Raw genomic sequence first — 25,253 nt, forward strand, 5'->3', positions numbered from 1 at the left:
TTTAAACCACAATGGGCCATATGTAGGTGGCCGATTACCGGTCGGTAACACCGAAAAAGGCCAGTTTTCGTTGTTACCGACCGGTAATTAGCCATGTGAGATGTACGTAATACCGAATGGATTAGTTAATAATGAATCGGTAATAAATTACCGATTCGTTATTTTCCGAATCAAAATTACCGAAACAAATATTACCTAATTGGAAATAATGAATCGGAACAATCCCCAAAAATGCTATGTAGCAAACCTCGGTATTACCGAAAATGACCGGATTCGGTAATAACGATTCGGTATTTACCACTTTTCAGGAGCATGTGGTAATCAGGTGGAGTGCATAAAAACAGGCCCAAAATGCATCAGTGGGAACACAATGGCGGGACTCTAACTCATTGCAAGGCGGCTACGCTTGAGAGCAGCAGGAGTAAGGATCTGGAGACGGGAGGAGCAGGTGTACAGATTGCGCATCACATTGTTCCATTTGACAGAAGCAGAAATTCATGAAAGATACAGACTGCACCCTGATACCATCCTGGAGCTAATACGGGACCTAAAACCCTATCTGGAGCATCAGACACCAAGGGCCCACGCTGTCCCCACCCATGTCCAGGTACTCTGCTGCCTGCACCTCCTTGCATCAGGAAGTTTCCAGGGTGTGATTGCTGCAGTGGGTGGAGTGTCACAGAGCTGTTTGTCCCGTTTTTTCAACACTTTCCTAGATGCCATGATGGACAGAATGGAACACTACATTTCCTTCCCCAGTACACAGGCGGAGCTGCAGAGGACCAAGCTGGAGTTCTACCAAATGGCACAATTTCCACACGTCATCGGCTGCATAGATGGGACCTGTTGGACTTGGCCTTTTCCCCCCTAAATTTTTCGCTTTTGACCCCCTTATCTGGATTGTCTCCCCCATGGGATTAAACCTGTATAGGCCATGAGTGGTGTGAGACACCTTGTGAAAATGTAATTACCTGACATAATGTGAGCACTTGTAAAATCCCCCATTTTAAAACTGCACCCCCATTTTAAAACTGCACCTGACTGAAATGTATTGCTTTTAAAATGGATGCCATGGCCATGGGTTTTGCCACTAGACTGACATAGGTCAGCGGTCTAGATAATATTACCCAGCTACCCCTAGCTTTTGGAGGGAAAGCCTGGCACCCAGGGTGCTCACCCCCTCCCCTAGAACCAGTTTAGGCTAGATGTGCCAACATTCTAGAAGGAAGGTCCTGGCACTGCCTGGGAGGAGAGTATAAATAGGGAGAAGTGTCACCAGAGAGTCAGTCAGCGCTGGGACAAGGAAGGAAGGGGACCTGTTGTGAGGTGCTACCGCCACATGGGCCTGTGAGCTGGGCCCTGCACCCCTATAAACCCCCCCGCTGCTGTCCCCATGGGCCCCTGACAAGGGAGGGCCCCTACCCAGGACACTGACGCTGTGGGACCTTGAACTACGCCAGCGCTGAGGGAAAGAGGTGCCCACATGAGGAGGAATGCTGTGGGCTTGAACCCCCCAGGAGGTGAGGAGTGTGCCCCTGGAGCTGGCTGTGGAACTGTTCGCCCCCTCCGTGAAGTCCGTCTGTCAGACGCTGTTTGGGGAGGATGGTGCCCCCAGGAAGCTGTGGCCCCCTTTGGAAGTGCTGCTGCTGCATTGCCTTAAGCGCTGGATTGGGAGGAGCTGCGTGTCCTTAGAAGCCCTGGACTGACTACCCAGCACTGTGGGAGGAGAAGCGCTGTATTAGTGTCTCTTAGCGCTATCTTGGGTGCCCCTGCGAAGCGCTGTGAAGTTATGAGGCGCTGTACATATGGTAGCTGACCCAAGAGTGGAGGAGTGAGGCAGTGGTGAGAGGAGGTGGACGCACTGAGAGCAGCTAGTTTGTCTTGGAGGCAGACAGTCACTTCAGAGAGACGTTCCCCCTTCAGCCTCTGACCAATCCCTCCCCATACATCAACTATTAAGAAGAAAAGCAACCTGCGTGTGAAGGAAGACCCTTCTTAACCTGAGCCCCCGTGAACCCTGTCAGGGAGCTCTTAAAAGAGGATTTCCCACACTTCCAATTTCACCTACCAGCGTGGAAGAACAGCTGTGAGCCCCATGACGCGGCTGAAGTTCCTTGTCGTGCCCTGGGGAAGCTGTGGGTCTGTGAAGCCTTAGAAGACCTAAAGAGCGTGAGCGCTGCTTGAAAACCTCCTTCCTGTGAAGCCGGTGAGGGAAGTGACTGGGGAAGAGCAGTGGCGCTGCTCCGATCGGCTGTGGGACCCCGGGGGCCCCAGCCGCGTTAATCGAAGAAGAAAGCGATTCCGCGCATGTCCTCAACGGGAACACTATCGTGGAGGCAGGAGGGGCCTAGGGTCGGGCAGGCCCAGAAGAGCAGCGACCCCGAGGTGAGCAGCGTCCTTCCTGTGAGCGGCCGTGCAGAGGCGGGAGAAGAGCGAGCGCTTCCGCGCATGCCCGGTGGTGAAGTGTGCCGCCTGAAGAGAGCCGGTCGCGTCACCAGAGGAGCGCCGCGTCGGAGCTCCAGTCATCGGACCCCTCGGAGGAGGCAGAAGCGCCACAGCGGACGTCGTGGTAGGGAACCTCGGGCAAGGAAAGCCTTTCCTGTCTTCCCCCGTCTGCCCGACTGCTTCCAGGCTCCATCGCGCGAAGAGGACACACCCGCTGACACGCCTACAAACCCCAAGTAAGCCGGGTAGTGTGGGAGCGGGAGGCGGCAGCACCGAGTGCCTAGAAAGCGGAACAGTGGGGCTACGCCCCAAACGACTAACTGAACAGACCAAGGAAGTCTGACTCGAGGAAGTGGGCTAGTGAACTGCCCAGCCCATATTAAAATATCCGATATTTAACTCAGAGGAGAGGGGAGAAAGGTGTGCAGGGAACTACAGGGTTCCTGAGTAAAAACCCTTACAGACTAATGTTAATTGAGGGAGTAGATTCTCTACCAGAAAGGTGCAGCCTGTAAATTAACTAGAGGGGAGCCTTGCTAATTCTACTGTGTCTTCCTTTTAGCTACATAACTGGTGGGTTATGCTGTGAAGATTTACATCCAGTAGAGGTCTGTTGAGTTGAGCAGATACTCAAGAGCTGTGGGGTAATGTACTTGTTTATGAGTTGTTGAAAGACATATTGACATTGTAGACTGCACTTTCCTTTCTGTAATCTTATAGTAATGAAGTGTATTGTGACCTGAACAGCAACTGACCATAAATGTACCTTTGATTCTTATAATCTAACCGGGAAAAGTATTGAAGTGTGATTTGAGATTCATGAACAAGGTGTAAAGTAATTGCGTTTACCCTGATGAAATGTGTATGCCCCATGTTAAGGAGCCAGCTGCGCTGATCCATTACAGGTGTTCCTGTCTGGTGTTATATGGTGTTTTTCCCTTACAGGGGTTGGGTTGGTGTTGTCACACATGAGGTGTACTTACGCTAATGTTGCAACTTACAATTTCAGCCAACCCCCTAAGGATGAGAACCCGAGTTGGCCCCGCCAGATTGGTTCTAGGGCTATTGGTCCTTTAACTAACCTTTTCCCTTACAGCATGGACTTTGGACTCAACCCTTTTTGTCCCATGTAAATAATTCCCCATGATGTACTTGGCTCTGGCGCCAGTTGGCGCCTTGTTGTGACTACCACTATTCTATTTCTTTTTACCTTGCAGGTTGGAGACATAACTAAACTTAATCTTTTTCCAACCAAAGGTGGTGTCGTGACTCTTTTGTGGTGTGATTGGTGGGTCGTCTGTGTGTACTGCGTGAATGCTTCACATGTCCTCCAAGTTTGGCCTGCCCGCTTGATGCCATGCTACCCCCTTTGAGACTTGGGCAACCCCCAATTCCAACATTTGGTGGCAGGGCGGTGGGATAGGACTTGTGTTTGCGCAGTACCACAGCGGCCACGGGTTACACTGCAAATAGAGCTTTGGATGTAATCCGAGCCTTGTTGTGGGGATTATTGTTGCTTCCTCCTGAAAGTGTTTGACAATTGTGTCCCCTTGTTCCACTGGGAGGGTGTGTCCCGGGTGTACCTCGCCACGATGGGGTTGATTTACCAGGAAGTGGAACTGATGGAGTACACCGAGCAGGAGGTGATAGACTTCCTCCTGGAGAGAGGGATACCCCCAGTAGGGAACATTAGGAGGAATTTGTTTCTCTATGAGGCCCTCAAGAGGGGAGAGCCCTTAGAGATTGATGGGGACTTGTCTGACTACCCCCCCGAAGTTTTGAAGGGTCAGTGGGTTAGAGACCAGAGAGAGGGCTCCCCATCCAGAACCCTGGGAGGTAATTGCTCCGATGAGGAGGAGGAAGAGTTTAGCAGGGCAGAGACGCCAGTAGCTGTGGAGGACACCGGAGATAGGGAGTCTCGCACTGGGTCCAGTCCCGGGGGCACTGCCCCATCCCTTTCCCTGTCCCCAGAAGAATGGGTAGATAGGAGAGAAGTAAGGGAGTATCAGCTGGCGCTGGCAAAGCTCAGGCATGCCGAGGGCTTAGCACAGCTGAGGGTAGAAGAGCACCGACTAGAGACTGAAAAAGTCCTAGCGCTGGAGAGGATGGCGGAGGCGGAGAGGGCCTTCGCCAGAGAGAGATCAGCTCAGGTGGGTAGGTTGTCCCCTGAGAGTGGTTTTAGGAGTCTGGATTCACCGAAGAGGGTGGGATCCAGTGGTGGCAGCGAGTGTAGGTCCAGTGCAAGGAGTCCCACTCCCGAAGCCCAAGAGACTGTGCCTGATTCCCCGGAAGAGGAGGACGGGTTAGTGTTTAGGGGCAGGGGAAAGCTGTTCCATCAGTCCTGGGGAGAGTTCGAGGAGGAGTGTTGGACTGTACTGGAGGATTGGGTGGTGAGGAGAGCAGTGGAGGATTGGGAAGGGCTGTGCCATGCCGTTATCCGGGAGCACATGCTGAGGAGTTGTGTCCCAAGACTGCGTCACCATCTGTTGCGGTGCGGGTTCTCAGACCCCAGGGAACTTGCACGGGAGGCAGACCTCTGGGTAAGTGCCAGAGTGTTTGGGAAGGCTGAGGGGAGTGATCCTGAAGGGAGTGAGACGGGGAGGTGTCCCGAGATGCCCCAGCTGTGGTCACCGGGCCTGGAGTGTTCTTTAAGAGAACCCCAGGTTGGGAGTCTAGGCTGTCCCGATGTGTCATCCAGAGGAAGGGATCCCCTCATGTCAGGAGGACCCGGAGCATCATTAATCAGAGCTCCAGGGGTTCGGGGGTTTGACCAGTCACAGGGTTTAGATCCTGGACTGGGGTTCCAGGTTAAGGGGTTGCCTGACCTGGAGGGTGGGGTACCTGTAATTCAGGTCCCTACCAATTTGACTCCTAGGGGTACTACTCCCAGTGGGAGGGTGCGGAACTCTGGGAGGGGGTGCAGAGGGAGGAAGGTCTCTTCTCTGTCACCAGCTCAGCCACAGGGCGCAGATCCTGGGTTGGGTGGCCAGGGACAGGGTTTGCCTGCCCTGGTGGGAGGGACCTCTGTAATCAGGGTCCCCCCAAAGTTGACTCCCAGGGGTACTTCTCCGGGTAGGAGGGTGCGGAACTCTGGGAGGGGGTGCAGAGGGAGGAAGGTCTCTTCTCTGTCACCAGCTCAGCCACAGGGCGCAGATCCTGGGTTGGGTGGCCAGGGACAGGGGTTGCCTGCCCTGGTGGGAGGGACATCTGTAACCAGAGTCCCCCCGGAGGTGACTCCCAGGGGTACTACTCCAGTTAGGAGGGTGCGGAACTCTGGGAGGGGGTGCAGGGAGAGGGAGGACTCGCCCCTGTCACCGGTTCAGCCTGTGGGTTTCGGCTCCAGGTTGGGGAGAGAGTTGTGTGAGGGTGTCCCCCAGCGTAGGAGATGGAGGAACCCTAGGAGGAGAAGTAGGGGGAGGAGAGCCTCGCCCCTAAGGGCTGGTCAGTCTGAGGGTGTAGACCCCAGATGGGTGGACCAGTGGCAATTTGGAGAGAAGAGAGTGGTCCAAGAGAATTACAAGCCTGAGGCTGGAGCCTCCCACTCTAGGAAGGAGAAACATCCCACTAGGGAACACCAGTGGGGTGGTTTTGTTGGTGAAAGGAGGGATGCGAGAGAGAATCATTGGGTTCCAGAGTGGAGGAGAGACTGCAGGTGCTCCTGTAGTTGCAGGCCTGCGTCCACCTTTTTCCGCCCCAAGCAGGGAAGCCCATCAAGGCATTGATATGTCTACCCTGGCTTTTGGCTGGGGGGGAGTCGTGTTGGACTTGGCCTTTTCCCCAAAAAAATTTTCGCTTTTGACCCCCTTATCTGGATTGTCTCCCCCATGGGATTAAACCTGTATAGGCCATGAGTGGTGTGAGACACCTTGTGAAAATGTAATTACCTGACATAATGTGAGCACTTGTAAAATCCCCCATTTTAAAACTGCACCCCCATTTTAAAACTGCACCTGACTGAAATGTATTGCTTTTAAAATGGATGCCATGGCCATGGGTTTTGCCACTGGACTGACATAGGTCAGCGGTCTAGATAATATTACCCAGCTACCCCTAGCTTTTGGAGGGAAAGCCTGGCACCCAGGGTGCTCACCCCCTCCCCTAGAACCAGTTTAGGCTAGATGTGCCAACATTCTAGAAGGTCCTGGCACTGCCTGGGAGGAGAGTATAAATAGGGAGAAGTGTCACCAGAGAGTCAGTCAGCGCTGGGACAAGGAAGGAAGGGGACCTGTTGTGAGGTGCTACCGCCACATGGGCCTGTGAGCTGGGCCCTGTACCCCTATAAACCCCCCCGCTGCTGTCCCCATGGGCCCCTGACAAGGGAGGGCCCCTACCCAGGACACTGACGCTGTGGGACCTTGAACTACGCCAGCGCTGAGGGAAAGAGGTGCCCACATGAGGAGGAATGCTGTGGGCTTGAACCCCCCAGGAGGTGAGGAGTGTGCCCCTGGAGCTGGCTGTGGAACTGTTCGCCCCCTCCGTGAAGTGCGCCTGTCAGATGCTGTTTGGGGAGGATGGTGCCCCCAGGAAGCTGTGGCCCCCTTTGGAAGTGCTGCTGCTGCATTGCCTTAAGCGCTGGATTGGGAGGAGCTGCATGTCCTTAGAAGCCCTGGACTGACTACCCAGCACTGTGGGAGGAGAAGCGCTGTATTAGTGTCTCTTAGCGCTATCTTGGGTGCCCCTGCGAAGCGCTGTGAAGTTATGAGGCGCTGTACATATGGTAGCTGACCCAAGAGTGGAGGAGTGAGGCAGTGGTGAGAGGAGGTGGACGCACTGAGAGCAGCTAGTTTGTCTTGGAGGCAGACAGTCACTTCAGAGAGACGTTCCCCCTTCAGCCTCTGACCAATCCCTCCCCATACATCAACTATTAAGAAGAAAAGCAACCTGCGTGTGAAGGAAGACCCTTCTTAACCTGAGCCCCCGTGAACCCTGTCAGGGAGCTCTTAAAAGAGGATTTCCCACACTTCCAATTTCACCTACCAGCGTGGAAGAACAGCTGTGAGCCCCGTGACGCGGCTGAAGTTCCTTGTCGTGCCCTGGGGAAGCTGTGGGTCTGTGAAGCCTTAGAAGACCTAAAGAGCGTGAGCGCTGCTTGAAAACCTCCTTCCTGTGAAGCCGGTGAGGGAAGTGACTGGGGAAGAGCAGTGGCGCTGCTCCGATCGGCTGTGGGACCCCGGGGGCCCCAGCCGCGTTAAATGAAGAAGAAAGCGATTCCGCGCATGTCCTCAGCGGGAACACTATCGTGGAGGCAGGAGGGGCCTAGGGTCGGGCAGGCCCAGAAGAGCAGCGACCCCGAGGTGAGCAGCGTCCTTCCTGTGAGCGGCCGTGCAGAGGCGGGAGAAGAGCGAGCGCTTCCGCGCATGCCCGGTGGTGAAGTGTGCCGCCTGAAGAGAGCCGGTCGCGTCACCAGAGGAGCGCCGCGTCGGAGCTCCAGTCATCGGACCCCTCGGAGGAGGCAGAAGCGCCACAGCGGACGTCGTGGTAGGGAACCTCGGGCAAGGAAAGCCTTTCCTGTCTTCCCCCGTCTGCCCGACTGCTTCCAGGCTCCATCGCGCGAAGAGGACACACCCGCTGACACGCCTACAAACCCCAAGTAAGCCGGGTAGTGTGGGAGCGGGAGGCGGCAGCACCGAGTGCCTAGAAAGCGGAACAGTGGGGCTACGCTCCAAACGACTAACTGAACAGACCAAGGAAGTCTGACTCGAGGAAGTGGGCTAGTGAACTGCCCAGCCCATATTAAAATATCCGATAATTAACTCAGAGGAGAGGGGAGAAAGGTGTGCAGGGAACTACAGGGTTCCTGAGTAAAAACCCTTACAGACTAATGTTAATTGAGGGAGTAGATTCTCTACCAGAAAGGTGCAGCCTGTAAATTAACTAGAGGGGAGCCTTGCTAATTCTACTGTGTCTTCCTTTTAGCTACATAACTGGTGGGTTATGCTGTGAAGATTTACATCCAGTAGAGGTCTGTTGAGTTGAGCAGATACTCAAGAGCTGTGGGGTAATGTACTTGTTTATGAGTTGTTGAAAGACATATTGACATTGTAGACTGCACTTTCCTTTCTGTAATCTTATAGTAATGAAGTGTATTGTGACCTGAACAGCAACTGACCACAAATGTACCTTTGATTCTTATAATCTAACCGGGAAAAGTATTGAAGTGTGATTTGAGATTCATGAACAAGGTGTAAAGTAATTGCGTTTACCCTGATGAAATGTGTATGCCCCATGTTAAGGAGCCAGCTGCGCTGATCCATTACAGGTGTTCCTGTCTGGTGTTATATGATGTTTTTCCCTTACAGGGGTTGGGTTGGTGTTGTCACACATGAGGTGTACTTACGCTAATGTTGCAACTTACAATTTCAGCCAACCCCCTAAGGATGAGAGCCCGAGTTGGCCCCACCAGATTGGTTCTAGGGCTATTGGTCCTTTAACTAACCTTTTCCCTTACAGCATGGACTTTGGACTCAACCCTTTTTGTCCCATGTAAATAATTCCCCATGATGTACTTGGCTCTGGCGCCAGTTGGCGCCTTGTTGTGACTACCACTTTTCTATTTCTTTTTACCTTGCAGGTTGGAGACATAACTAAACTTAATCTTTTTCCAACCAAAGGTGGTGTCGTGACTCTTTTGTGGTGTGATTGGTGGGTCGTCTGTGTGTACTGCGTGAATGCTTCACATGTCCTCCAAGTTTGGCCTGCCCGCTTGAATGCCATGCTACCCCCTTTGAGACTTGGGCAACCCCCAATTCCAACAGGACCCATATACCCATCTGCCCACCTGCAGCTAGTGAATACATTTACAGGAACCGCAAATCCACCCACTCCATCAATGTACAGGTGATATGTGATGCCAAGTTCTTAATTACTGACATCGTGGCCAAATTCCCCGGGAGTAGCCACGACGCGTACATCTTCCAGAACAGTGGCATCCAGACTCGTCTGCTTGCAGGTGAATTTGGAGACGGATACATACTAGGTAAGTAAATGTGACACACTCTGATGTACACCCTGGCTAAAGCTATTGATCACACAACATAATGCCACTTATATCTGTACATAGGTGACAGCGCATATGCCCTCCGGCCGTATCTACTCACACCTTATCTCAACCCAACCACCCCGAGGGAGAGGAGATACAATGTGGCACATAGGAGCACACGCAACGTGGTGGAGCGCACGTTTGGATTGCTCAAAAGCAGATTCCGTTGCCTCCACAAAACTGGAGGTGCACGTCTCTACAGCCCCATCAAATGTTGCAAGATTATTGCTACATGTGCAATGCTACACAATCTGGCCATCAAAAAAGGAACAGCAGTGGAACTGAGTGACTCAGATGACGAGGACGAGGATAACCCTCAGCCAGAGCCCAGCGCAGCAGGTGTTGCTATTGAACATGATGGGAGACAGAGACGGGCAGAGATAACGGCAAACTACTTCTGAGTGAGTAACGACACAGAGCCTGTTCCAGTTACATTTCAAGGTGTTTATTAGGCACACCCCCAATAATGTGAGCAATGTCCAATTGGACATGGGTTACATCACCCATCTCATGCTTGGCAACAGCCATAGGTCCTTACTTCTTGCGGCCACGTGCTGCCCGTGACCGTTCCCTCTCAACACTGTCCGGTGTGTCGGACTGTTCATGTGAAGGCACGTTACGTTCACTACGCCTTCTGAACTCAGTGGGTGAGGGCGTGATGCTACCACGGCTGGTGGCCTCCTCACTGTCCTCCCCCCTTTCCATTGTGGCGGCCTTAGCATTCTGCATTTGCTCTAGCACTGAGGTCAAGGACACCATCCCCCTGGCCACATCCCTGCTGCAATGCGCCATCTCCTCCTGCATGGCGATGGACCTGCGACACATCAGTGATGTTGAAGTGGCGAGCCGGTTCACCGACTTGGTATAGCCCTGGAGCCTCTGTCTCTCCCTGCGCCTGGCTAGACGGTCCTGCTCAAGCTGGCTGCAGAGGTTTCCACCGAAGTAGCCACTCTTTCCATTCCTGCACTCATGTTCTCCCCCATAGCACTGATGCCCTTCTCCATCCTGTGCATATGCTTGTTCATGTGTGCCACCTCCCTGTGCATTGACTTCAGTTCTTTCCATTGCAGGCGCTGGACCTTCAGCATGTTGCCTTCCAGTCCAGCGAACACACTGTCACCAAGCTCGGCTGCCTCTGGGCTGTCCGGCCTTGCCCTGCGGCGTCTGGATGAGATGTGGGCACCCTCGGATGCAGAACTACACCTCTCCCTGTTGGATCTTTCCCCTATGGGACTTTGTTCGCCCCCTCTGCCCTCCTGATCTGACTCCTCCATCTGCTGGAGGGTGGCCACGGCATGCCTCCTGCCTGACTGCGGGGGTGGGGGTGTTGGTGATCTTCGCAGTGGGGACTGTGTGAGAGGGGATTGTGGACTTCCCTGGCGCTGTGGTGATGGCTGTGGTGGTGGAATAGATGGCCGTGATGACGCAGAGCTTGTGGTCCCTGCAGGCCTGCTGGCGTCTTCATTTTGCCTCCCCTCCGGCCTGGCTGACTTAGCTCGGCTGCTCTCTGCTGCACTGCGAGATGACTCGCCTGTAATGACACAAATGTAGATATACTCACTGCTCTGTCTGCCATGTGATTTCATTAAACAACATGCCTACAGAGCACAGTGGTTGTCCTGACATTGCCTATTACTTTACCATGCTATTGTGTTTGCTAGCCTGACTGTCCTATTCATGTGTTCCCTCTGACTACATCACCCATAATGCATTGCAGGTATCCAGTAAGACATGGGGTGGAGTGGGAGCCCCTTTGCCACTATGGGGATTGGGGTTGGGGAGGGGGTAGCACAGCATGCTGGGCATGCTTCTTACCTTGTTTTCTAGCTGCTCTGGCGGAGCTGTCGGCGTCTCCCACGCCAATTACACTCTCCTGCTGGATGGTGGATTCAACCATCTGTTCAAGTGGTGTTGGTACGGGGGCTCTGTTTTTCCCTCCTCCTGTTTTTCCAGCCTGCCTCAGTCTCTCTGCCATCCTCAGTTTGGCTGTCTTCCTGAGGTCGTACCACCTCTTCCTGATGTCCTCTATGGTGCGCTGGGTCACACCTATGGCATTGATTTTGTCCCTGATGCCACTCCAGATTTGCCTCTTCTGTGACTCTGGCACTTTTTGGGACTGGGCTCCAAAAAGCTTGTGGTGCTCTTGACTTACATCCTGGATCAGGACCTCCAGCTCCTTGTCACTAAACTTGAGTTTTCTCTTTCTGTCACCTCCCTCCTTCTCCCTGTCCTGGCTTGCCATTTCAATGCTTGTTGTTGTTTTGCAGTCCTGCTTGTGGCTGTGTGGCTGTGTTGCTGCTGGCTCCTCAGCTCACCAGGCTGTCTGCCTGCCTGCCTGCCTCACTGTGAGCTCCAGGTCCTGTGCACCTGGCTGGGTGTGGCCACTTCCTGTTTGGGAGGTAATTGGGTGAATCTGGATTGGCTGATTCAGCAAATTACGAATTTTTGAATTACCGATTCGGTATTTCCGATTCGGTAATGGATTCTGTAAAACCGATTCGGTATTACATTCTCATTTTTTACCGAGTTGTCCGAAATCGGTATTTAATACCGATTCATAACGAATCGGTAAACTTTAACGCAATTTTATCTACATCGCGTATACCGAATCCTTAATACCGATTCGGTAAAATTCGGTATTAAGGATTCGGTATTCTCAATTTACCTACATATGGCCCTGTATGACCGTACCCACAGGGAGACAAACTCGGAGGATCCCATTCACGTGCTATACCAAGAAGTGGCATTTAATAGTACTAATGTCAATGCAGCACTGGGAACCGTAGTAGGAGGGAGGGCGCCTGGCCCCAATGGCGTTCCTGCAGACATGTTCCTATATGACAATTTAAGATGGAGCAGGTACATTCTGTTGCTGGCCAACTCTGTTGCAAAAGGAGCCCCCATACCAGATTTGTGGAAAGGGACAGAAATAATCCCTATTTACAAGAAGGGAGAAAAAACACAACCAGGTAACTATAGGCTGCTTAGCCTGATCGACTCCCTACAAAAGATAATGGGTAGATTAATCCTTAACTAGATCCATGAGTGGATTGATGAGAATAGCATTTTATCCTCCCTGCAGGCAGGCTTTCGGGCATACATCAGCACTATTGACCAGGTGTTTCACTTCACTCTGTTGCCACAGGCAAAATGCTGCCTTTGTTGACTTAAAAACAGATTTTGTTCTTGTCTCCCATTCTTAACTATGGGCAATCTTCCGTAAAATGAGGATCCCTCTCAAATTACTCACACTAGTTGTGAGATTGCATGAAGATAACTATTCCAAAATTCGTTGGGGCTTCCAGGGCAGGGTTACCAGCTCCTTCCCAGTAGAGAGAGGTGTATGACAGGGCTGTGTGTTGGCACCAACCCTATTCTCCTTATTTATCAATAGTATAGTAAATTATATGGAAGTGGAGACCACTGATACCTCGTCACTTGCTGGCAACAAAATACTGATTTAATGTTTGCGGACAACACATTGATCCTTTTGAAGACCCCGAGTGGTCTTCAGCGGGCCCTGAACATTTTTAAAGAATTCTATACCACTCGTGGTCTGGAAGTCAATGTGTCAAGAACAAAGTTCATGTCTTTTAACCCTCACAGAGCTTTTAAAGTAAAATATTAATGAACAACCGCCCATTGGATCAAGTAAAAGCATTTACTTATCTGGGGGTTAACATTCAGAGTGACCTAAAACGGAAGCAGCAAATTGACCTAGCAACAGTCAAGCATCGACAATTGTTGTGAGTGTTATACCAGGAGTATAATACCTCACTGACTAAATCACTTAGCCCAGTGCTCCAGATATACAACATGAAGGTGGTCAATTCTGCACTTTAGTGAGCAGAGCTTTGGGGGTATGAAAACCTGTCTAACCTTACCATTGCAGAAAAAAGTTTTTCGCGCAACACCACAACCCTCACCCAAAGCACCCCAGTGTGTCCCCTACTGTATGATCTAGGAAGAAAGCCTCAGGCTGAGGTCGACAAACTACGCCATTTATTATACTGGTGTAGCCTTTGGACCATAACCAGAATTGTACCATTATGCTGCGGGCTTCATGGACATAATCAGGGCTGACAGAGTTCACAAAATAAGATAGTTAAGAGAAATTATAGATGCCCTGATGAGTGTAGGTATATAGACATTATGGGAAGAACCAGACACAGCTTGCTTTCCTTTTTCGAAAAAGATTCAGAAAGAAAAATATTGGAGGATGATCAAGTACAAAACACTAAGAAATAGTAAGTCATCAACAGTCATAGAAATCTTTTCGGAAACCAAGTTGAACCTGGGCCTAGAACCATATTGGCTAAACCAACTATATTTTCAGTTTAGGGTGGGCTCCTTTCCCACTAGAGCTTTTACAGCTAGATGGTCTAAATCATGCAATAATATATGTCCTCTATGTCAGACCCAAGAGGAGTCAGTGGCTCATATGCTGTTTGTCTGCCCAGCTTATGTCACTCCTCGTCGAGCATGGCTTGTGCCAATTTGTAAATTACTCGGCATCAGAAGGAGCGAAGAAGTGGGAAAAATGGTACGTTCTGATGCCTCTATTTCAATCATTACAGCTGTAGCAAAATTTCTAGGTTTGTCATGGGCCATAAGGTCACACTCCCTATCCATCTAAAATATGCTATTTTGCACCTGTACTTGGAGGCCAATAGCCACCCTTTGGCCAACATGTATTTAGTCTAGTAATGCTGGCCCTATTCATCAGGACCAAAGCTTAGCACCTTGCAGTAGAGAATTTTAATGGTGCTTGCTTTTAGTGGTTGTACTGAATGATAGCTATTGCCGCTTTTTTAACATTATTTTATCGATTTTTGAAAGGTCATGATAATTTGATGCGTTTTCTAAACAAGCCCTACAATCATTTTTTGCTCTTTTGCACAATGATAATGAAATATCTTTATAGTAACATGTTTTGTATCTCGCTTTTATGATTAATTGTCGAATAAAGCTTGTTTGACTGACTGGTATTGATCACAGACCAATAGGCCCTCAGTTCAGGGCAACAATATGGATATGGAGCATGTCACAGTCCAGATAACAGCACCGCCAGCAGTCTACTTGATGTAGGAGACCTGCTGAGTGAAGTTTCATGGGCGTACAACTCCAGTCTTGGAGTGTCTTAAAAAGGGTGAGTTTAATGAGAGAATCCCTTCCTCTCTTTTCCAGATCCCACAGTTGGTCTTTCCAGTCCTTCTCAGAGTAATCTGTCTGAAGTAGATCCTGCCATTTGCTGCGTAAGTGGACCTGGGGTATTGAGAGTGTAAGTGTTAGTATGTTATAGAAGCCAGAAACCACAACCTTGAATTTGCCCCAATGCTTTACGTATTGAGTAATGGGGGAGTCTGGGAGCTCCCATGGTGGGGCATCCAGTGCAATGGGTAAACCATGTCCTGCTTGGCGATACCTCCATTCTTTTGATTCTGAGAGACTAAATGCATCCTGTAGGAAAGAGCTTCAGGGACCCTGCATCAAGGAGGTAGTCAATATACACTATCCCCTGTGAGTCATATGTTTCCTACGCTATAGGTCGGATGTTGATGTGTATCCTGGCATTATGCCACATCGGGATGCCGCTGTGGGTGGAGACACTTCATCCAAACAGTTTGTGTGAACAAACTGTTGCCCTGCTTTTGAGGCAGCAAGTAACATCAGGTTGCAGACTTGGAGTCAGGCTTGGTTAGGGCCATAAATCTGCTGAAGGAATGAGCCTCCACATGCAAGCTAACATTCAATTTGCACAGACTGGTGGGTCAGTATACATTGGTAAGAAATAAATTAGTTGCAAGAGATTTAGGGCTGTGGCTTATTGTTCCATGCTAGGGTGGCTCACACCACTGCAGCGCCTGTGGGCGATTAAGCACAACATCCTGGGGATCTTAATATAAAGCGTTCGATTCTATGGTCATAAGTGTGATGTGCAAACTGTGATCGGTAGCATTTCTAGAATCCAGTTGAATCTGGGAACCACTACAATCTTCAATTCAGTTCAATTCAAACAGGATTTCTATTTCGGTACTTATCATCTGTGAGAGTATACAGGTGCTGTGGGGTGGGCGTGGGGGGTGTGGCTGCTCAGGGATGTTAGTCGAATAACCAGGATTTTAGGCATTTCCTGAAATCCTGCAGGGTGGGGGCTGTTCAAAGGTGGAGAGGGGCAGTTCCAGGTTTTTGCATCCAATTGGGAGAAGACACTGTCCCATTTCTGATTCTGTGGATACGGGCGTGTGCGCTAGGCAGAGGGAAGCAGAGTTGTCTGCGGTCAGTGGAAATTCACTCTGTGATTGAAGTATGCAGGTCCCTTGTTATTCAAGACCTTGTAGGAATGGGTAAGCAGTTTGAATTGTCACCATTTGCTAATGGGGAGTCAGTGCAGACTTGAGGTGAAAGTGATGTGGGTCCACTTCGGAAGGTCAAGTATGAGCCTGGCTGCTGTGTTCTGAATGGTTTGAAGTCTGTTTAATAGTTATGAGGTGATCCCCATATATGGGGAGTTGCCGTAGTTCTGGAGACTGGCGATGAGGTCCTGGTTGACAGTGTGTCTGGTGCTAATGGGGAGCCACTTGAAGATCTTCCTGAGCATGCGTAGGCTGAGGAAGCAAGAAGATGAGACTGCGTTTATCTGTTTCTTTGTAGTGAGCTTGCCATCGATTATGATGCTGAGGTTCCTTGAGGTTCAAGGAGGCGTTGCTCCTGGAGATGAGTATCTCTGGTTTCTTGATGTTGAGTTTGAGGCACCTGTTCTGCATCCAGCTGGCAACACTGGTCATGCACTTGTTTAAGTTGGATTTGGTGTTAGTGTGGACCGAAGATAAGGAGAGGATGAGCTGAGTAACGTAAGCGTAGGAGATGACGTTCATGTTGTGGGATCTGACCAGGGTGTTCAGAGGGGCAGGGTTAAGCTCAGGAGGATCCCTTGTGGTAACACCAAAGGTGATGTTCATTGGGACTGATGTGTAGGGAGGTATGCAGACACTCTGGATTCTTCTGGTGAGGAAGGATGCAATCCACTCGATAGCTTTTCCTCAGATCCCCATCCGCTGGAGTCCATGTAGAAGGTTGCAGTGAGATACGGTGTTGAAGTCTGCAGAGAGATCGAGGAAGATCAGGGCGGCAGTTTATCCTCTGTCTAGGAGAGTCCTGATGTCATCAGTAGCCACAATGAGGGTGTTTCTGTCATGTGATTTGTGCGAAATCCACATTGCGAGGGTTCAGGAGGAAGTTGTTTTCTATGTGGTTGGTCAGTTGGAATTGTATTGCTTTCTCCAGAACATGAATATAGACATGTAGATTGGCCGGTAGTTTTTGAGTTCTTTAGGGTCTGCGGTGGTCACTTGAGGAGCGGGCTGACTTGAGCACTTAAACCTTACCCGATAGTCATAAATTGGTACCACTTGGCGTAATCGTGGGTGTTTGGTCACTAGGGTGTCCAGGTTAACTAAATAAGGTGGGTCAGGACCTCTAGTGAAGTATATCCGGAGTTGCTTAAGATGGCCAGGCACCATCGGACTAGGTGAGCGCGGTTGCTACCCTGGTCATGAGCTTTTGTTCCAGTTAACTTTATTACCCGAGAAGTCAGAGAAACTTGTGATGACAGACATCCATTGAGGAAGGAAGAGTTCCAGCTCCATTAATGTGATGAGGATATCAACACTTTTGAGAAGATTTTTTGAGGAATCCACCAGGGTGGTTCTACAAGCAATCTGCATGTTCTGAAGCAACCACTAAGGGCTCCAGCATGAGTAAAAATACAAGAGGTGACATTTTACTTTTGTGATAAGTCATCACCAAGACCAAATCTGTGGAGGGGACGAATCATGTAAGCTCAGTAAATTCCGTTGAATGCCCTCAAGGTGTCTAATGAGAGCACCAATCTACCCTCCAGTGCATCTCGAGAAAACCACATGATGTGTGCTAGTGTTCCCAGATGATTTCAGGAGGATCTGCCTCGGGCGAATCTGACCTGGGTAGAATATACATGGGTGGGGATCTCCTTTCTTAGGTGTGTGGTCAAAGTCCATTTCACATCGACATGGAGTAAAGATGTTGGGTGGTAGCTGCCTCATAGGAAAGCATCCTTTCCTGCCTTGGGCAGAACTGTCTTCGGGCCCTTTGCCAGAGTGAGCAAGGTGTCCCACTTCCTCAGCTGCTTTATAGGCCTCATAGAGAGTGTCCAGTGCTTCACATTTGGTATATTTGTAGAATGCCCCAGGGGAGCCATCTTCTCCGGGGGCCTTGTTAAAGGGGAGATTGACAATGGCTTGAGAGATCTCCTCTTTCATGATCTCTCATACGTAGAGTAGCAGTCCGTAATTGTTAAGGTGCAGGAGAAGGAGTCCCTGGAAGAAGCACTCCTCAATGTCTATGGGATGTTGTGGGCTTGGTTTGTGCAATTCTGTATAATAGGTTTCAAATGCAGCAGCGAAATCCTGCGGCTCCATTAAGATGGCACTGGAGGAATTCCTCATGGCTAAGATAGCCATCAATGCTTCCTGTTACCACAGTGTTTAGCCAAAAGTAGGCCGACATTCTTATCCTGTATGTAGTGCCTAGCCTTGCCTCGTATACCGCATACTCTGCTTTGGTGGGAGTTCCTATTTGACATATTATTGCAACAAAAAAATCTTTTTAAAGTTCCTAGAGAACCTTATGTTAGTTGCCCCTGGAAGAAAGTATAGGCTAGATCTTTATATCCTTTACTTTTAGAAACTCTACCCCATTTGTCTACTGACTCTGATCAAGCCACAGTTCAATACCATTGCTGACTTGACTCAGCTATGACACAATTATCTCCCCCCAAATAGTGTTAACATTCCAGGAGGACACCTTCAGAAACATGGTTTAATTACATGTTGAAAACCCAGAAACAACTATGTCGTAAACTACAGAGGAAATGGTGACTTGAAGAAAATGTAACTACTCAAATGGAATATAAATAATCTCTACAAACCTACAAGAATTTTATCCTCAGGGAAAAGGCCTTATACTTCTCTGAGAAAATTATATCGGCCAACAGATGCCCTAATGCTTTGTTTACTACGGTAAAGAAACTGGTAAGGCTGCCATCTGCACCCGATATCAGTCAGGAATTCTGCAACCTGTTAGCAGAATCCTTCCAGCACAAGATCAAGTCTGTTTTTGACTTGCTTGTGCTGCAGGACAACCACCTTGCTCAGACACCAGCTGAACTCAATAAGATTCATACTTTATCTCATGATAAGACACAAGATCCACTTCAAATTCCATCATTTGTTATCTGGTTTTTCTGTGCACTTTGCTCCACCCCATATTATATCATTGGAAGGTGATCTCTCATTAATTATAATTAATTATTCAATTTTTTTTAATATAAATATATAAACTGTGACAATTCATGGTTTTGAGACGAGCAAGCCAGATAGGGCACAAAGAAATATGTTACCTTTAAAGATATTTGTTCTTAAAAATCCAAATTGTGTTTCTTAGTGGAAGGACCTCCATCAGGTTTTCAATAAATCCATGTGTCTACATTTAATACATGTGGTGCTTTTAAGACAGGATGGAGGACTCATATTAATGTTTTTATTTTACCCAAACGTGAAGAAGTTGAATTAAAAATCTAGTGACACAGTGCTTGAAACTCAAAAGGTGAAAAACGTTGAAAAGGTAGCACTTCTGCATGAGGAAAGTTTGCTTACCATTAACTTTTGTCAATCCTGTCTTGGGGCTTGATGTCCCACCACTCCAAACGTTCTCACACCACAGCAAACGTTTTAAAGAGCAACTCCTCCAACATGTTTTATGAGGCAGATTTAAGGGTATATTTTGAGACCTATGGTCTACAGAGCAAATTAGCGTGGGGCAAATGAAGTGCACAATGCAGTTTGTACAGGTGGTTTAAATTCGCAGATGTGCAAATTAGTGTGATCAAGTTGAACATGTGCAAAAGCACTTTCTTCTAACTTTTTGCGGCGCAGTGTGGAAAATCTTTTCCAAATCTACAGCATATGCGCTTTTTGTTAAACAGTTTACCAGTCTTACATTGCTGCAATGTGTGTATACACCCATCATCTAGGAGTTAAGCCTTTCTCTGTAAATCAGCCTTCAGGTGTTGAGGTGCTACAATGGAATGTATGGGAGCAGGTGTCGTGAAGCACACTTTGTTCACTCTTATTTTCATCGTTTCATTGATGCGTTCTAATCCTGTTAAATAACGTGTTATCTCACTGGCTTAATGTTACTACTCCGTTAAGGAGTTACAACTGCCATAGAATGTTTCTTAGAGTGTTTGCCAGTATGAGATTCAGTGCAAAAGAATATATGACTCATATAGATACCATATAATCACCTCTTACCCGAGTCTCATCAGGGTATGTTGCAAATGGTGAGTACACATATTGTACTGTCTCGTGGTATTTTTGATATAGCCATCTCAGGTACAAGGACCTTTAGTGTAGAACGTAAAATTAGATTTGGTCATATGGTTTTTCCCTTTCCCCCACTCGATATGGCCATGTCATTGTATAGTTGTTTCAATCTGGTGCCTTTTTGTTGCCGTTTCACATGGAGCCAAATCCAGCTGGTTTTAATGGTCCTAATGTACCAAAGGCTTTGCCTATTTACGTATTTAAACTCCATAGTCCTTTTGGACATTTCTAAATTTAGAGAAAAAAAACGTCCACCATTTTCATGCAGAGACAATTAAAAGCAGCTCACGCTGCCTGATGGTGAAATGTTTAAAAAATGCGCACTTGTTTTCTGAACTGTTCTATAATTGTAAATGCAATTAGTTTTAAATAAGTATTTGAATTACAAATACTGTTTTAAACATTTTACCTGTTTTTTTTTAATTTAGGAACCCTCTATGCAAGTGTATTTGAAACGAGGATTCACAGAATCGTGCGACGCGTTTCCGTGCTTGCTGAAGGCTAGTTCATTGGTAGATAGAGGGTGCATAATATAACTGTAATCTGAGCAAAGGTGCATAATATGACTCTAACCAGACACTGAGCTCGCTCCACCATTCTATGATTCGTTCCAATTTGTGCTCAGAATACTTTTAAAATTCTGTCAGCATAAAAAATCTTTTTCTGGATAGCAATGAGTATATTTTAGACCTGACTTTTCACCTTTGACTGTCTTCGGCAGTGTAATTCACAACTCCCCAGAGACAGATTTGAATTTTTGTCTACTTGCACAGTCCTCTAAATCAGCATAGTAACTTGTCCCTAAAGACCATTGCCAAACATAGTCTCAGGACCTCATTAATTTTATCACCCAGAGGAAGGTTATTAGGCTGAGTTTCATGCAAGGAAATATTGCACTATATTTTGGAAAGGTGCGTATAATTTACTCGGACTATTTCCTTTTGGTTGAAACGGCGCAAGGCTTGATGCCAAAGATGTTATTAGACGAAATGTGCAGTAAATAAATATTAACTAATATCGGTGATTTTGTATATTTTACCTAGTTTGTCAACTGGGGAAATTTACATGCAAGTGTCAACATTTTTAAAGATAGTCCAGAGTGCGGGGAGGTATTGGATTACTATTACTGTTTAAACATAAGGAAAGTCTACCATTAAGGGGGATTGTAACTTTAGGTGATGTTTCTGTACTTTCACTATCACAGCGTACTGTGTACACAGACTATTTCAGCTATAAAGGGCTTTAGCCCCTTTGGCTGAATTTTCAGCTTCTTGGCTGCCCACTTCTTTTTGTTCTATAGGGAAAGTTAAACTCTATCCAGTATGAACGTCTGGACACATATGGAAAATATAGCATTTCATTTGTTTAACGTTTTAAACTTGTTTTTGACTGCTATAGAATAAAGTTGGATATTAAGTACAATGTTAGTCTGTGAATAAAAAGATATGTCTACTGTTAGAAATTGGGTGGTTGGTTGACTGGAGTGTGAGAGCCCTGGTCAAGAAGCAGCCACAATCTCTTGCATGGTGAATGACAAAACATTACTAAATTAACCTGCGCTTAGCCTAGGGTAGCTTGGCAAAAAAAGGAGTCAGTCTTATTATAGAGGCAATGTGAAAAGTATTTATACAGTATTTATACAGCACACAAACAGTAATAAAGTGAAAACATCCCACAAGAAAATTCCAAACCAATTTATAAAAATATGAGTACAGCACCAAAAAGCACAAAGTGCCAAGTACACCCATCTGGTGACGCTGGACTGGGTCAAAGCACAAATGCAGGTTGACTGCTATGGAGCACAGGTTGGCTACAGTCACCAGGTTAGGCCTCCTGAGTTTTACCTTCCGAAATGCATGCCAAGAGTTGTGGTGGAATGGGCCTCGAGGAGCAGGGAGAGCATTGTGGGAGGCTGCCGGCGTAGCATGAAAAGCAGGCCATGTATCACAGGAGGGGCATTGCTGGAGATTCATTTTGGCAGTTCCTATTATCAGTCCAGGCTTTAGTGCAACAGGTTGGGCAGACGGAGTATTGCGTTGTGAGCAGCAAGGTCTCAGTGCGACAGGCTTGTTCATGGTTGAGAGCGCTGGATTACAGCTCTCTGAGCCACACCAAGGGTCATGACCAGGAGGGGTACCACCTTAAGGCCAGGAACTTACATCAGTTGGGTCCAGGTGTTAGTGCAGGATGTTAGGGAGCCTTTTATGCCCCTAAGTCTCAGATCAAGAGGCTAGCAGCCTTGCCCTAGGAGTCACTCTGGTATCCCTCAGTTGAAGATGAAGTTGCAGGTCCAGTTCTTCTTTCCTAGACGAGAGGCAGAAAAGCAGCAATCGAGCAAGGCAGCAGCAGGTCAGCAGTCCAGCAAAGTGGCAGTCCTTTCAGCAGCACAGCAGTCGTTCTTCTCTGGTAGAGTATCCATAAGCATTGACTCCCATGGTGTTACTTCCTGGAAATTATTTTTGTACCTTTGACACCTTTTTTGCACTCTATAACTAGAACTGTAGTTATCACACTTAACACTGTGTGGCACTAATATGGAACATTTTTATAAATAGAACAGGGACCTATAGAGGAAGACAGTGTAGTATTCACTGCCCATGCAGCACACAAAGTCGTGGCAGTCATTGATAGATACTAGGTCCACTAGTTTCTGTTCTAGTATTGAGGCCAGGTCATTATTGTGTTCTCCTTCAGTGAGTGCGGGGCTGACCTGGCGTATATAATACCCCTCAGGCTCCTTGGTGAATTTAGTGTTGAGAACGGCAGTTTAGCCGTGCAAGCCATATTTTTAATAATTGGACATTTCTTAGTAATCAGACACACACACACTGGCAACATCTCCATTGGCCACATGACCTGCCTTGCATAGCATGGACAAGTATTGTTTGGCATTACTTGCAGGTCTTTACTACTACCAGATGCTCCTTTAGCAGGGGCAACAGATGCTAGGGAGGAATGGGAAAAGCTTTCTAACATAAGGAAACGCCAAATTAGAATTGCGTTACTTGGCGCTCTTATGACCGAGTACTTACGAGCAGGGGCAGCACCAGCCAGCCTTCTTGTACGTATTGAACACAAAATCTTCTTAGAAGATAAAAAGTTCCGGCTAGACTGGAGCTACGTGGCGAATAAGTGTACCAGAGATTGGTTAATACTTATAATGAACACCACCAAAAGGCTAAGTGAGGAACTCCTCAAAGAAATATTAGAAATTGAGGAAGCAATCCAGGCTGATACCACATCAGTGACGACAAAGAACAGTTAGCCAGGATACAAAGTGAACTGAGCGAGTATAAGACATACATGGTTAATCATAAAATAAAAGGATTGAAACGCAACCTTGATAGATACAGCCACGATTGGGCCTTTCCATACACTGAAGACAAGTACTACCAATCAGCCCCAGTAGAGACTCAACAGGCCCAAGGACAACGAGGAGGACGTCGACAAGGTAGAAGGGCCCCCAACAACTGGGCTTTTGAAATTACAAACAGCTAGGAGGACGAACGTAATGACAACCGTCCACCTCCAATCAGAACAGGGTGAGATTTAACCCACAAGAAAGACCAAATGAAGACTTGGGATCCTTGTTCCGCTCTTTTTTAGATCAACAAACAGTCGAACAGAGAGGAGGGGGCGCGAGAAGAGGCAGAGGATGGGGCAGGGGCAGGGCCACCCCAACATCAATTCAACATGGCAGGCCTTCTTCCCCAGAATTACACGCAGCCGGGGCAGAACCCCAATATGATGTCCAACAATATAGTGGTCAATTTATCCGACTATCAGTTGACAGCGGAGGAACTTGAAGTGTTAAATAAGGGTTTGGGGTTTGTCCCCATGCCAAGATATGACAGCTTCAGATGTAGGAATGAACTGAATGGATTAATGCGCAAGATCAAACCTAAAAAGTTTTGTTGAAGGGAAAGATTTAGAACCTCCATCCATTTTCTCCACCAACCTTCACCGCCCATCCCAATTCTGCCTTACTAATAATATGGTGGGTCCAAGTTCTGGCAGATATCCAACAACTGTAACAAACACAAACTGTCCAGGCGCATACCAATATGAAGAAAATAGACTGGGAAGCCATAAAAAGCCTACAAGAAAATAGGTAAATTACCATCAAACCCGCCGATAAGGGGGGAGCGATGGTGGTAATGAACACCAGGGATTACGAGGCAGAAATAACAAAGCTGTTGGGGGTCCACCAGAATTACCACCCGTTAGTATGTGACCCTTCTTCTGAGCTACAAGACTTCATCGTAGAGATGGTGACTGAAGCCAAGGAGCTCACAAGCAAGGAAGCAGATTTTCTCATCAATACCAAGCCGCGGGTACCAGCTTTCTATGTAGTGCCTTTAATTCATAAGGCACAAAGGCCCCCCCCCCGGGGCGCCCGATAGTTTCGGGTATTCAATCACTACTTGAGCCGCTGTCCCAATTCTCTTTTTTTTCCCTTAGGTAATATGTTATATCACAACCCTCATTTGTCCAAGACACCACAGATATTTTGAATAACTTGGATACCCGGGATTTCGACCCAAATCAGCAATTCCTGGTCACGATCGATGTCGAATCATTATACACCAGCTTCCCCCAGGAAGCCACGCTGGTGGCAGTAGCGCGGGCCCTGGGGGAGAGCGAATGGTTCTAAGATGTTCCCCAAACATTCATTCTGCAGTGCACTGAGTTAGCACTGACCTGGAACATTTTTGCATATACAGATCATTTATATCTACAGGTGTCGGGCACTTCGATGGGGGCAACTTTTGCCCCCAGTCTTGCCTGCATCTATGTGGGGCAATTTGAGACTAATCTTGTCCAAAATGCCATGAACCCCTTCCATGCCAACATTGGCCTCTGGAAGAGGTTCATTGATGATATTTTATGCATTTGGAGTGGCTCTGAAGACGATGTTATGTTATGTTATGTTAAGGGGAGCTTTTAAAGCGCTCTGTCACCGTGGGTTTCCTGGCGCTGGTCTGACACTGAGAAAAGGAAAGGGAGTTAACCAGAATGTGGAAAAAGCAAAGTTTTTAGAGATTTACGGAATTGGGTGAGCGAGTCAGAAAATTTGAGTGAGGAAGGAAGAGAATTCCAGAATGTGGGGGCAAGGAGAGCAAATCTCCGTCCACCCATTCTGCAGAGTTTAAAAGAAGGAACGACCAGAAGGCGAAGGGTAGAGGATCTGAGATTACGTGAGGGGCAATAAGGACTGATGAGAGATTTCAGGAAGGCAGGACAGGTGCCGGTAAGAGATTTGAAGGTGAGGCAGCCGATCTTAAAGGCTGCCCTCGAAGAGATAGGAAGCCAATGAAGTTTAGTGAGGAAAGGTTTGGCAGATT

The 25,253-nt window shown here is 48.0% G+C and overlaps 1 long non-coding RNA gene across 2 annotated transcripts in view; it reads left to right on the plus strand.

Moving 5' to 3' along the window:
* LOC144772519 (uncharacterized) overlaps positions 1–21,345 on the plus strand; it is a 153,813-nt gene extending 132,468 nt beyond the window's left edge. For both annotated transcript variants that reach the window (XR_013599790.1, XR_013599791.1), the window contains exon 5: positions 20,337–21,345. This is a non-coding gene — a long non-coding RNA (uncharacterized LOC144772519). The remainder of the gene's footprint in view (positions 1–20,336) is intronic.
* The last annotated feature ends 3,908 nt before the right edge of the window (positions 21,346–25,253 follow it).

The sequence above is a fragment of the Lissotriton helveticus genome, chromosome 1_1 (assembly GCF_964261635.1).
Source record: "Lissotriton helveticus chromosome 1_1, aLisHel1.1, whole genome shotgun sequence".
Taxonomy (NCBI): Eukaryota; Metazoa; Chordata; class Amphibia; order Caudata; family Salamandridae; genus Lissotriton; species Lissotriton helveticus.